The sequence below is a fragment of the Sus scrofa genome, chromosome 1 (assembly GCF_054392235.1).
Source record: "Sus scrofa isolate SSC_HxYL_T2T_F1_AM1 chromosome 1, Sscrofa_HxYL_maternal_Yorkshire_Landrace_v2.0, whole genome shotgun sequence".
Taxonomy (NCBI): Eukaryota; Metazoa; Chordata; class Mammalia; order Artiodactyla; family Suidae; genus Sus; species Sus scrofa.
In genome coordinates this window covers 28968376-28982145 of record NC_139383.1, presented here as the reverse complement: position 1 = coordinate 28982145, position 13770 = coordinate 28968376, and the positions used below count along the sequence as shown (strand labels likewise).

Here is a 13770-nt window from a genome sequence, read left to right as displayed (position 1 = left end):
CAAAGTCAAACTGGAAAATATTCATCCTTCAGAAGCTCAAATCCACCCACACTGGAAATTGTCACTAACGTACGCTTACCCAGGAATAACACATACTCTGACTTACAAAGCTCGTCTTGTTCTTTCTCTCTTATATAGAAAGAGGTCAAGGGACCAAGAGAGAACAATGTATGGTTCTAGCAAAGCCAGTTTGAAATACATGTGGAACTTAACTGAGCAAAAAATGCTGAAGTCAGACACTAAAATGATGAGAAGTTATGTGGCCAGAAAATCATTATCCTTCTGATACCTGAATGCTCTAACAGGGAAGCCTCTTGGCGTTGACATATTTTATATTCATTCTGACAGACTGGACTACTCCCTTCACCTGGTTGCACTGCTTGACTTGAGATAAAATCTTCTGCATGTGTCTGAATGATAAAACAAAATATGGTTGTATCAGGTTTGTGATATCATCATTTTGGGGGTCCCATAAAGTATTGGTTGTTGCTTTGCAGGAAAATATGGAGCTGTGGTCATTTCTCAAAAGATAAATTTGTGTTCCACCTAATATGGCAAGCAGAATAATAACCTCCATAGACATCCAAGTCCTAGTTCCTGGAAGCCGTGACTATGTTAGATTGCAAGGGGGAGAAAAGGGGACTTTGTCGATGTCAAGATTAAGGTCAAGGACCTTGAGATGGGGAGATTATCCTGGACTATCTAGGTAGATCCAACCTAATCGGATGAATCTTTAAAAGCAGAGAATATTTCCTAGCTAAACTCAGGCTCAGACGGAAATGTAAACATAGAAGGGTTAGAGAGATGCGGTTTGAATAGTCAACCTGCTGTTGTGGGCACTGCAGGCGGAGGAGAAGGCCCAGCAGCCAAGGAATGTGAGCAGCTGGAAGCAGGTTCTTTCCTAGAGCATCCAGAAAAAAAAAAATGCAACCCAAACAACATCCCTAGTTTTAGCCGAGTAAAACTTGTGTCAGACTTCTTTTTTTTTTGTTTTGTTTTGTTTTGTTTTTTGTCTTGTTGTTGTTGTTGCTATTTCTTGGGCCGCTCCTGCGGCATATGGAGGTTCCCAGGCTAGGGGTTGAATCGGAGCTGTAGCCACCGGCCTACGCCAGAGCCACAGCAACGCGGGATCCGAGCCGCGTCTGCAACCTACACCACAGCTCACGGCAACGCCGGATCATTAACCCACTGAGCAAGGGCAGGGACCGAACCCGCAACCTCATGGTTCCTAGCCGGATTCGTTAACCACTGAGCCACGACGGGAACTCCTGTGTCAGACTTCTGATCGATGGAACCATAAGGTCATAAACACATGTTGTTTCAAATCACTGCGTTTTTGTAAATCTGTTACCGAAGCCATAGAATACAGCAAATATCAAAGGTATGCCCCACTGCTTTGTTTCCATGCCCTTTTTTGTACACAGCTACCTTTACTTGCAAAGCCAAATAAGAGCATACTCTTTTAAAAGACACATGATAATTAAATTCAATACTTGTAGCATCAACATGCATGTAATTAAACTGCATCAAGTATAACACAAACAGCAATGACAAGTTCATGCATGCTCAGGCAAGGACAATTACATTCCAACTGCCACCTCACTGACAATGACAGTATGATTGCAACATGTATCTGACTTTTTAAAAAATGTTAAGATGTGAATAAATAGAATCTATAAAATATGGAAGATAGGAATGGGGCTCTCCAGTTCCCATCCCCACCCCCCACCCCCCACCAACTCCCTAGGCTCACTGGCACTACCTGCCTGGGCCCTGGGGACCCTGGTTTCACCTCTCAATTTTCTCTTTTGGAAAAAAATGGTATCCGTTCCATAGGTTCACCATAAAGATGAAGGGTGAAATAGCATCATAAATATGGAGAGCTATGGATATTAGTGTCGTGCTGTTGACCATGACACCCACAGTCTTCTAGTCACCAGACTAGACGCCTTCACACCCTCTTTTTCTTCAATCCACGTCCAATAGGTCCTCAGATCTTTCCGCCTATCTTTTCCTTTTCCACTGCCTATTCCACATGCCAATGCTTCATTCTTTTAACAGCCTCCTAATGGTTCTAACTCTAGCTGCTGTTTCTTTCCCTGATTTAATCAGTTTTACAAAAACAAAGTCTTACCTCTGTATTTCTTGACATACAATACCTGACTTTCAATAGTTGAAAAATTTGACTGAAAAACACTAACCCTTTAGCTTGGACTCCAAGGCCCATTGCAATGTTGCTTTCCACCGAAACACACCATAAACTCAGCAGGCAGCAGGGCCTCTTTTTTTTTTTCTTTGCCTCGCCCTCAGCATATGGAAGATCCCAGGTGGGGGATCAAACCTGAGCCATAGCTGTAACTGAGCCACAGCAGTGACAATGCCAGATCCTTAACCTACTGTGCCATGAGGGAACACCCAGCATGTCTTCACTGAGTACAGACTCCTGGTCTGTGTTTCCCCTTCTATGCATCTCTAAGTTCTAAGGATTTATTAGAATTGAGCTGACAATTCATAAAACCTTTATTAATCACACTAGGCCTTAATTGCCCTCTCTGACACCTGATATCATATGTCTGATGCCTCTGAATTTTCTAACATATCCAACACCTTGCCCTAAATCAGGAACAATAGCAGTTGCTAATGGTCATGACGATCTTCCCAGGCTTTTTATTGTCCCTTGACTCTCTTATGTTCACCCTTGTACTGGCAATTTACTGATGCATTTCACTTGTCCGAAATAATTTTTCCTTATGGGTAACTAAATCCTACCCACCTATCAAGGACCAACAGAAGTTCCCCACCTCTCCTAAGAACTTCAGCACCCTAGCTCATGCCACATGTACTATTTGAACAACTGAGTTTGTTCTGTGCTGTGTCTCTACTTATCCAGGTAATGCATGCAACTCATATTTTTTCCTCCGACCAAATTTCAAGCTCTTTAAGACAGAAACCTTCATCATACTTTTTGGATATTAAAATTCCACCCCTGCCACATATTTGCCTTGTGGCCTTAGGAAAATCACTCAATCTCTAAAGCCTCAATTTCCTCATTCGTAAACTGGCAAAAAATGTATGAGACAGGACCTATCAAAGTGCCTTGCACATAGTAAGTTCTCATTAAATGTTTATTGTTTGCATATTAGTTTTTAAGCTTCTATCCCATTCCATTCCCCAATATACTGTCCACACATACATAAAGCTACTCATTAGACTAATTGTTTCATCCCTAAACCGGTGTAACTCTAATGTTTGGGATGGTTTGTACTCACCGCAATGACCACAACTAATGATATGCTATCCAGAAGATAGACACTCCCAGAGGTTGGTGCTTTGTTAATGAGATATTGGAGAAAAACACTGTCGTCTTTGGATCCCGAACCTTCTATTTTCCACATGTATTAACACTTGCCTCCTTTACAAGAGTTTCGTGAGGCTCAAATGAGATAAATTATGAGAAAGTGTTTTACAAGTTTTATAAAGAACTGTTAACGGACATTATTATTCCAATGTCCTTATTCACAATTTTGTTTAATTCAAATTGCTTTCACAAATACAATGAAAGAGGCTACAAACCATCCAACCATTCTCAATGATTCCTCATTTATCCATTCATTCTCTTTGTCAACAAATATTTACTGATGTTCTGTTATGAGCAGAGTAACTGTGCTAGTCACGGGGTAAGGGGGGAATACAAAGATATATCTACCCTCAGAAATTTTCATGTGATCCTTTTTTTTTTCTCACCTTTCACCTTAAACCATCCTGTTTATCAACTGAACATTTTATGTTTCTGTACATGGGACAGGATGGGGTGGAGAAAGAAGCTGAGTAGGTGACACTGAAGAGGATTCATCTGTGTGATCAACTCTCTTGTACAATGTGAACCACAAGAACTGTATTTATAGTGTAGTGAATCTTCTAGAGATGAAAAGTCTCAGCCCCAGAAAGCAAGGTCAAATTATGAAAAATCCGGAGGCAGAAGAAAACCACCAAAGGGTATTCTTTAAAAAAAAAAGTCTACCTACTAAAGACTCTGATCACATATCATTATGACTCATAGTAAAATGGTCCTTGGTGATTCACTGCTACTTATTTTTTTAAAGAGTGATAATTATCTTTACTGCTTAAATTAAGCTTTTCTTATTTCCAAAAACAATTTTTTAAACCCTTGAGGCTTTGTTGGATTTTTATTCCATTGTTTAATGTAAATAAGATTAAATTCTCTGAGCCTTTCAAGTCTAACATAAGGCTTGGTTACACTTTTGTAATACAGGATGTATTTGGGGTTTCTACTCTAGATCTTTTTTTTTTTTTTTTTTTTGAAAGAATACAAAGATTTTTCTAATTGTAAGTTAGCTGTAAAGTATATTTTAAAGCTATGTCATAAAATGTTCTTTCAGTGTATTTCAAACATTGAGCATTTAAAGATAAGCAGAGGAAGGCAGAGAGGGTGGTAGAGAAAGGCCTATGAGATATTTCGCCGCCTTAAACAAGTATTAACCCATTTCAAAACTGATATCAGTTTCATAGTAAATGAGTTTTAACATGTGCATGATTATGGTTGTATTTTAAGTGAAAATGGCCTGGCCCGAGGCCAAGAATCTTCTGAGATACTAACCACTTCAGATACTGTCGCTACTCCATTTGCTTGTTAAGGAGTGGTGGGTAGATTGGATGCAACTGAACTCTCCATTAAGTAATTGAGTTTATTTTTTTAATGCCTGATAATTCATGAATAAGGAAATAACCTGAAATACGCTAAAGAATAGCAAAAGCATATCCTCCAAAGACAAGATCCTCTCCTGAGAGTGGTCAGTCCTTGTTCTCTGTTATTCCTTGAATTGCGATCAAGGTGTAGAAAAATAAACCAAATTAAGAAAGGCAGTGTACATTTCTGCATGTGTAGTTTAACAATCTCATCTGACTTACTGGGTAGAACACTGTTCTTTGCCAAGAATTTCATTATTTAATTAATTAGCACAGTTACTAATTTACATCATGTGCTTAACCAAATCACTTACTCTCCTGTTTCTTCATGTTTGTTTGTTTGAATAATTGTCCTATTATTTATGAAATGGGTCTATCTTTTCTGGCTTTATCAGTGTATGACTATTATATTCTTTGTACCTGCCAACCTAGGCAAGGATACATACTCAGAACTTTGTATGATGTCACAAACTCATGAAAAGGCCGGTGCTCAAGCCAAAGTACTGAAACAAGACTTGCACCTGATACCTCCTGAGCACAGAATTTTAGAATTTTAAGAAAACATCTATTCAAAACATCTTCTATGTCTGGATCATATTTAAAATAAGCCATATCTTTTTTTCTTTCTTTTTTTTCTTTCTTTTTTTTTTTTTTTTTTGTATTTTTAGGGCCACACCCCCAGCTTGTGGAGGTTCCCAGGGTAGGGGTCAAATTAGATCCATAGCTGCCAGCCTAAGCCACAGCCGCAGCAACAGGGGATCTAAGCAGTATCTGCAACCTACATCACAATTCACGGCAACGCAACACTGGATACTTAACCCATGGAGCAAGGCCAGATTTGAATCTATGTCCTCATGGATACTGGTCAGATTCCTTTTCCTTGAGCCACAATAGGAAAAGAAGTCATATCTTAAACACTTAGAAACTGTCATGTTGAAAGAGTTCATTCTAGATTTGACCCTAATTATGACTTTGAGTCAAGTTGCATCTTCTCTTAAAGCTCTGTATTTAGGGAAATCTACTGAGAAGAAAACTGTCTGATCCACACTAACAATAAATACACATTTTGAATACAATTTTTTCTTCAAATAGCTTGTATTATTTGACTTAGCCAATGAACTGGTGAATTTAATAATATTACTGATGCTATTTTTCAGAAACTATAATTAAGCAGAGGACCAGGTAGTAAAAAGGAATAAACTAATTCAATGTATGTGTGTGTGTATATATAAACACATACATATATATACACATATATGTGTATATATGTGTATACATATACATTATACACACATACATATGTACATGTGTATACTACATACCTATATATGCAGTGTATGTACATTACATATATATATCTTGAGAGATATGTATCTCAAGAGAAATATGGATGTGGCCAGAAGGAATGGCAAATTTGAAGTGGTAGAGCAGTAGTTCTATCAGTGAGCACTATCAGCATTACATCATCAGGAATTCCCGCTGTGGCTCTGTGTGTTAAGAACACATCTGTGAAGACGCAGGATTGATCTCTGGCCTCTCTCAGTGGGTCAAAGATCCAGCGTTACTATTATATCTTATAATATATATTATAATATAAGATAATACTATATATTATCTCTAATTCTCGAAGATGCAGCTTGGATCTTGCATCACTGAGGCTGTGCTGTGGGCCAGCAGCTGCAGCTCTGATTCAATCCCTAGGCTGGGAACTTCCATATGCAACAGGTGCAGCCCTAAAAAGGAAAAAAACAAACTGCATAATTAGCCCATCTAGATATATGTTAGCACTTTAATAAGTACCAAACACTATTCTAAGCACTTTACATGTAACTCTTTGAATCTTTCTAACAAGTTTTCAGGTAGTTATTATTTATTGGTCTCATTTTATGAATACAGAAGCTGCAACACAGAGAAGTTAAAGCCCAAGGTCCACACAGCTAGTAAGTGAAGAATCTGAGATCCAAACCACCTTCTCTAGATTTTAAGCTGCTACAGAACAAGGATCATTTTCTGCAGTCACATACTCCTGCTGTAATGAATGCAGTACATTGTATTTAGAAGCATTTATTAAGTGTTGGCTGAATAGAATTAGGACAGTAGTGAAAGGTTTTTGGTCAGTACAATTTTGTGAGCTTTTCTTTGTAGGCCACTGCCTCCAAAATAAACCAAAGCGACTGCATTTCACAGGTGTTAACTGGGGCAATCATGGCTTTAGTGAATGAAAAAAACTGGAAATATTACCACACCTTCTTCTGCGACTAGGAAGTTGGCAAACAGTCTGAAAGCTTTCTGAACCTCAGTTTCTTCATAGTAAAACAGGAATACTTAATATCCTGAGAAAGAAGTTGTGAGAATTAGAGATAATATATAGTAAAATGCTGTAGAAAGTAATATATTGCAATCAAGAGATTCATAATAATAATGCCTATAATTATTATTATTAGTCTCATTAGCTCCAAAGCACACTTCTAACTGATGGACCAAATGGAATGAGAACCAAGTCTTCGAATTTCTTTTTTTTTTTTGGTCTTTTGTCTTTTGAGGGCCGTACCCATGGCATATGGAGGTTCCCAGGCTAAGGGTCTAATCAGAACTACAGCTGCCTGCCTGCGCCACAGCCACAGCAATGCGGAATCCGAGTCACGTCTGCCACCTACACCACAGCTCATGACAATGCCAGATCCTTAACCCACTGAGCGAGTCCAGGGATCGAACCCGCAACCTCATGGTTCCTAGTCGGATTCATTTCTGCTGCGCCAATTCTTTTTCTTCGAATCTCTAATCCAACCTACTCATACACTCATTTTTATTCTTCTCCTCTGTGGTTTATTAGGGGCAAATTAAACAACTTGTACATTCCTCTAACAACACCAACGGGCTTTCAGGGCACACCATCTTTAAGTTCTGTTTTTAAGCCTGATTGTGAAAATAATTTTGCGATGTTGCAGGAGAACAAAGCAATTTGGTCTTTCTGATTAAGGCGCTCTACTGACACTACATCAGGATTAAATTCACTCTAGAAAGCAGATGTTACCATATCAAAACCACAAAATGTTATCAGGGCGGTTCCCTCAGAAGACACTTACTGGCAAAAAATTCTGACACTGACTATCAAAAATTTAACATTTTTCTCTTTCTAGGAGGTTATGGTAGAAAATTTAGAATGTACAAAGGAAAAAAGAAGAGTGAAATAAAAATTTCCAGAAATGTCATCACTGAGAAAACACAGCCTCTGGGGAGGAAAAAAATTGGAAATGTTCCAAAGTGTGTGCAATTTATATAATTTGCATTTTAATTCTACAATAGACTTTTTTCATATCATTAAATATTTTTATAAAGCAGCACATTACAAGGCTATGTGGAATTCTGTTGCACGAAACACAGTAATTTAGTTAACTAAACATATGGCTGTTTACAATATATTCACTACTATTATAAGCACTATGGCTATGAAGATTCCTGTGCACAGATATAGTTCAATTATCAGGATAAAATTCTGGAAATGGAGAGTTCCCATTGTGGCTCAGCAGGTTAGGAACCTGACTGGTATCCATGAGAATGTGAGTTGATCCTTGGCCTTGCTCAGTGAGTTAAGGCTCCAGGGTTGCCACGAACTGTGCTGTAGGTCACAAACACGGCTCAGATCCTGTGTTGCTATGACTATGGCACAGGCTGACAGCTGCAGCACCAGTTTGACCCTTGGCCTGGGAACTATCATAAGCTGCAGGTAAAGCCCTAAAAAGCAAAAAAGAAAAAAAAAATTCTAGAAGTGGAATCACCTGATCAAAAATTTAAATATTTTTAATTCTCACTCACCAGAGTACTTCCAGCAGTGAAGGAACAATAAATGAATGAACAATAAATATTACCACTAAAAACAATCTTCATCTATCTGTTGTTTTTCTTTCAATGGTATCTTGCTAGAGTTTTAAAACCCTGTATTTCTTTGGATACTAATAATAAACAAATCATTTTTAAATATACTTATCTTTCACTCATATTCTTCTGTGAACTGCCCATTTACATTCCATGTCATTTTCACGTTGGGTATTTTTATTATTTCTTTATGTGAACCCTTTATGCCTAACCCTGTTATACATGCAACAATATTTTCAACAGTCTCTTTTCTCTTGATTTTTAATTTTTGATGTTTTTACCCAAAAAACCTCAAGGTTTTCACTGTTATATAATTTAATCTGTTATTTTTGGCACCAAACTTAGAAATTTTCACTCTACTTAGAGATTGTAAATGTAGTAACAGTTACTCTCTGGCGCTTAAAGGTTTTAGTGTTAACATTTAAGGACACAATATGTCTGGCATTTGTTTCTGGACATTGCTTGAGGTTGGAATACACACATACATATAGATTCCTGCATAAAAGGATATATGTATAATATATATATATGTATAATATATATATATGTATATATATATGTATATATGTAAGATATATATATATTTTATATTTTCTCCCTCATATGATTAACCATTTGTTACAACATCATTTACTGAATAACTTTCCTTTTCCCCATTGATTTGAAATGCCACTTTATTTACACACTGCATTCTTGTTTCCGTATGTGTGTGTGCTATTGTAGCATCCAGTCTCTCTACAGCAGATTGCAAACTTGCTACCAGCCCTGTGCCCCAGAGACAGTACAGTCAAAATTTGAGAGTCATTTTCAATCCTGTGACTCCATGTTTTTTTAATTTCCCCAAGATTCAATTATAGTCATAATTTTATTATACTTAGGTACCAGTAATAAGAATAATAATATTATGATACTTGTTATAATGACAACTATTATAACAGTTTGATTTAAAATAGCATAGCTTTCATAATTAATCAGAGCTGAATGGCATTCTCTTGGCATAAATCATGTAAGAATATTATGGAGATACAATTTTTTTTACAGATTTCTGGGGGAAAGTATAGACTAAAGCAGGATCACAGAATTTCCCTTCCAGACATACCAGGAAAAGTGAATAACCTGGGGCTATAAAATTAGAAAAGGGGTAAAGAAGAGGAAAATTTTTGATGGGGCGCAATATGACATTGTATAGACAGATCTTCCCCAGACATAATAGTAAGGAGTTGAAAAAGATGACCTAAATATTTTGCAGAGTAGGTGTAGGGCATCTATTGTTAGCTGTGGGAAAAGTCAACAGAAATTCCTCAAGAGTAGGAACACCTAAAATAAATTTAGAAGCTTGGCTGAGGCAGAAGGCTATCAGGACTTGCCATCTTACAGGCGCTGTGCTGTCTTGGGCTGGTAAGCCAAAGCACACAGATGAGCGCTTCCTCTGGTTAGGGGAGCGGGTCAAAGGACGGGACGTGCAACCCCCAGGAAGACTCTGCAGAACAAGATTCCCCAGCATGGACTGCCCCAGCCCAGATTAAGCTGGCTCTCTTTTCCCTCATCTCTTTGTTGTTTTATGTTACTTAAACAGCAGACTGAAAGAATAAAACTACCCTCGAACATTAGCCCAGAGGGGAAAAAACAAATAGGTCCCAGAGTTAAGTGGGAAGAGGATCAGAGAGAAGAACACAGCCACCACCCTTGATTACAGAAGGCAGAGTTTGAACTAAACCGTCTAAGGAAACCTGGACAAAGAAAGAAAGGGAGAGAAAGAAAGGAAGAAAAGAGGGAAGGAAGGAAGGAAGGAGAGCGGGAGGGATGGAGAAAGGGAGAGAGAGAAATTAGGGAAGGAGGGAGAGAGGAAAATAATGTTAGCAGCAAAATTAGGTGACAAACTTTGTTTGAAAGAAAATAAACAGAAGCTGATTTCTCAAGAGTAACTTGTTTAATCCAATACGTTGTATGAATTTAATAAAAACTACAGAAAGTCAAGTGATCAACAACAGAATGAGATAATAAATTGATTCTAAGTCCACACACCTATATGGCCTGTGACTGTAACTTTATGCTGATTTTTAATTTTTTTTTTTTTGACTGTACCTGTGGCATATGGAAGTTCCCAGGCCAGGGATCACACCCCCGTCGCAGCTGCAGCCTGTCCACAGATGAGGCAACACAGGACACTTAACCCACTGCGCCACAAGGGAACTTCCCGTTTTTACATTTTTACAGGGTTGTAAAAAACAGAAACATAGAAGAATATGTGACAGGGGTCATAAGTGGCTCACAAAGCCTAAAATATTTACTCTCTGACGCTTTACAGTAAAAAAAAAAAAAAAAAAAAAAAAGCTGACCTTTGGTGATCTTAGCAATGAATTAAATTGAGAAACAAAATCATACCATTATAGATTTTAATATCTATAGGTCACAAGGACCTGAATGTGTTTACCTATCTATGCATATATGTATGTATGAACATATGAACATTCAATTGTCTGATGTTTAATGAAAAAAATCTTGAAATATCCACTGCGAATCTAAAATGTAAAGACCTCTTAACACTTAGGGAAATAAAGGACAAAGGCAATTAGATAATTAGAAGACGAAGATAACTTACCCATCATATAGGTAATTTGGTCCTTGAAATAGCATCTCAACAAACTTAATGAAATATTTAAAATTATTTCAGAAAGGAAGGATGGAAGGAAGCTGTAGTTCAGCAATATTTTTCTGAAATGAGGGAAAAGCTGATTCAACAGGTCAAATGGGCACACTGTCTACTAGGAAAGATGCCACCATTGGGCGTATACCGATCAAGTTATTGAGCTTCACGGCCAAAGAAAAAATTCTTCTAAAATCCAGGAAGATAGAAAAATGGAGTTATCTACAGGCGAGGGGGGTGGGAGTGTATCGGTGTGGCCTCAGATATCTTCATAGCAATATTCAATAAGTAGAGCAAGGCTTACATTGTACCCTTCGTAAATCAACTATGCTTCAACTTAAAAAAATTTTTTTTGTCTTTTTCGGGCCACACCTGTGGCATATGGAGGTTCCCAGGTTAGGGGTGGAATCGGAGCTACAGCTGCCAGCCTACGCCACAGCCACAGCAACGCCAGATCCGAGCCTCGTCTGCAACCTACACTGCAGCTCACGGCAACACCAGATCCACTGAGCTAGACCCGGGATTGAACTTGCATCCTCATGGATGCTAGTCAGATTCGTTTCCACTGAGCTCTGATGGGAACTCCCCAAATAAAAATTTTGGAATACTTTATATAGACACACACATATATGGTTTGATACTAAATGTTAAACTTTTGTCTGATATATGTTGAAGATATTTTTCAGAGATAGTCATATGTTCTGTAATATTGAATACACTGTTTTATCAAATCCGCTTATCTTTTCCACTGTGATTTGCATTGTTAATGACTATTTGGGGAATCTTCTCCAATTAAGATTTTTGAGGAAAAAAATCATAAACTCTCATTGTTTGAAAAAAAATTATTGTAGCATGCCATTTTAACATTCAACATGTACAGGTTAAAAAAAAAAAGTTTTAATTGTGGCTCAGGGGAAATGAACTCAACTACTATCAGTGAGGAGGTGGGTTTAATCCCTGGCCTCGCTCAGTGGGTTAAGGATCCGGCGTTGCCTTGAACTGCGGCATAGGAGGCAGACATGGCTCGGATCTTGCCTTGCTGTGGCTGTGGCGTAGGCCGACAGCTGCAGCTCCGATTCAACCCCTACCCTGGGAACTTCCATGTGCCACAAGCACGGCCCTAAAAAGCAAAAAACAAAACAAAACAAAAGATGTACAGGTATAGGCATTCTTCACTGTGAAAGCATTCAGAGAATAGAGTCCTTCTTGAAAAAAACTTATTTTTAACAATGAAAACTAACCAGCTTAGAGGTGTCAAAATTAGAGATGGAGTATGATAATGTGAGAAAAAAGAATGTATACATGTATGTGTAACTGGGTCACCTTGCTGCACAGTAGAAACTTGACAGAACACTGTAAACCAGCTATAATGGAAAAAATAAAAATTGTTACCTATATTAAAAAAAAAGCTAGAGTCTCAACAACAGAGATTGTAGGGGAAAGATCTGATGGTCATTGAATACACTTAAATATAAAATTAAGACTAAACCATTTGAGAGACTATTTTCTCTAGAGTATAAATGCTATAAATTCTAATAAATTGAAAATAATATCAGCAACAAATATGAGGAGACTGGAGCTGAAAAGATGGACGTATAAAAGTGCTAATCACCTTTCTTTCATTTCATTGAGTCAGTTCATGCATTGTCCAAAAGTGAAAACTGGACCTTAAAAAAAATGATTCCAGCCTCTTTTCTTAAGCCGAGTCTTTTTATAGTAAAAGGAAATATTTCTCTGAATTTCAGTACATCCTTCATTTTCATTTTTTTTCTTGTGTTATATTTAGGTCAAATTAAATATTATGTTTCTATTTTAAAAGGACATATAGTATGATCTCAATCTTAATTGTTTATTTATGTTCTGTATCTCAGTCTATATAACTGCCAGTCCATTTATCCATTCATTCAACCATCCCTGATAAATGCAAAGAGACATATCTGAAATAATGTTCACCATGAGGTGAGGCAATTATGAGACATCGGTTTACACTTTGTACTTTTCTCTGACTAAACTCATTTTATCATTTATAAATGATATGTTCATTTTATCTTTTATAAATGATGTGTTATCATTTCCTTATAAAAAAACTAATAAGCTTATTACCCCTTTCTGACTGATCAAAGGGTTTCTTTTCTTTTAAAAAAAAATGAGGTAAAATATACAAAACATAAAATTTTACCACTTTAACTGTGCCTAAGTAACATTAAGTAATTTATAATGTTGTACAGAAACCATCAACTTTATCCATCTCTAGAATTTTTTCATCATCCCAAACGGAAACCTTGTACACATTAAATAATAACTCACCATTCCCTACTCCTTCAGCCCCAAATAACCATTATTTTACTTTCTGTCTCTATAAATTTGCCTATTCCAGGTCCTTCTTCTAAAGGGAATCATACAATATTTGTCCTTATGTATTTGGCTATTTCACTTAGCATAATGTTTTCAAAGTTCATCCATGTGTAGCATATTTCAACTTCATTCCTTTTTAAGGCTGAATAGTACTCCATTGCGTGTGTGTGTGTGTGTGTGTGTGT

At 37.3% G+C, this 13770-nt stretch overlaps 1 long non-coding RNA gene across 1 annotated transcript in view; it reads right to left on the bottom strand.

Moving 5' to 3' along the window:
• The window catches only part of LOC146405997 (uncharacterized), a 37725-nt gene extending 26948 nt beyond the window's left edge, over positions 1–10777 (bottom strand). The window contains exons 1-2 of the long non-coding RNA XR_014803184.1: positions 10669–10777; positions 6954–7040 (exon numbers count right to left, since the gene is read on the bottom strand). This is a non-coding gene — a long non-coding RNA (uncharacterized LOC146405997). The remainder of the gene's footprint in view (positions 1–6953; positions 7041–10668) is intronic.
• Positions 10778–13770: the final 2993 nt, after the last annotated feature.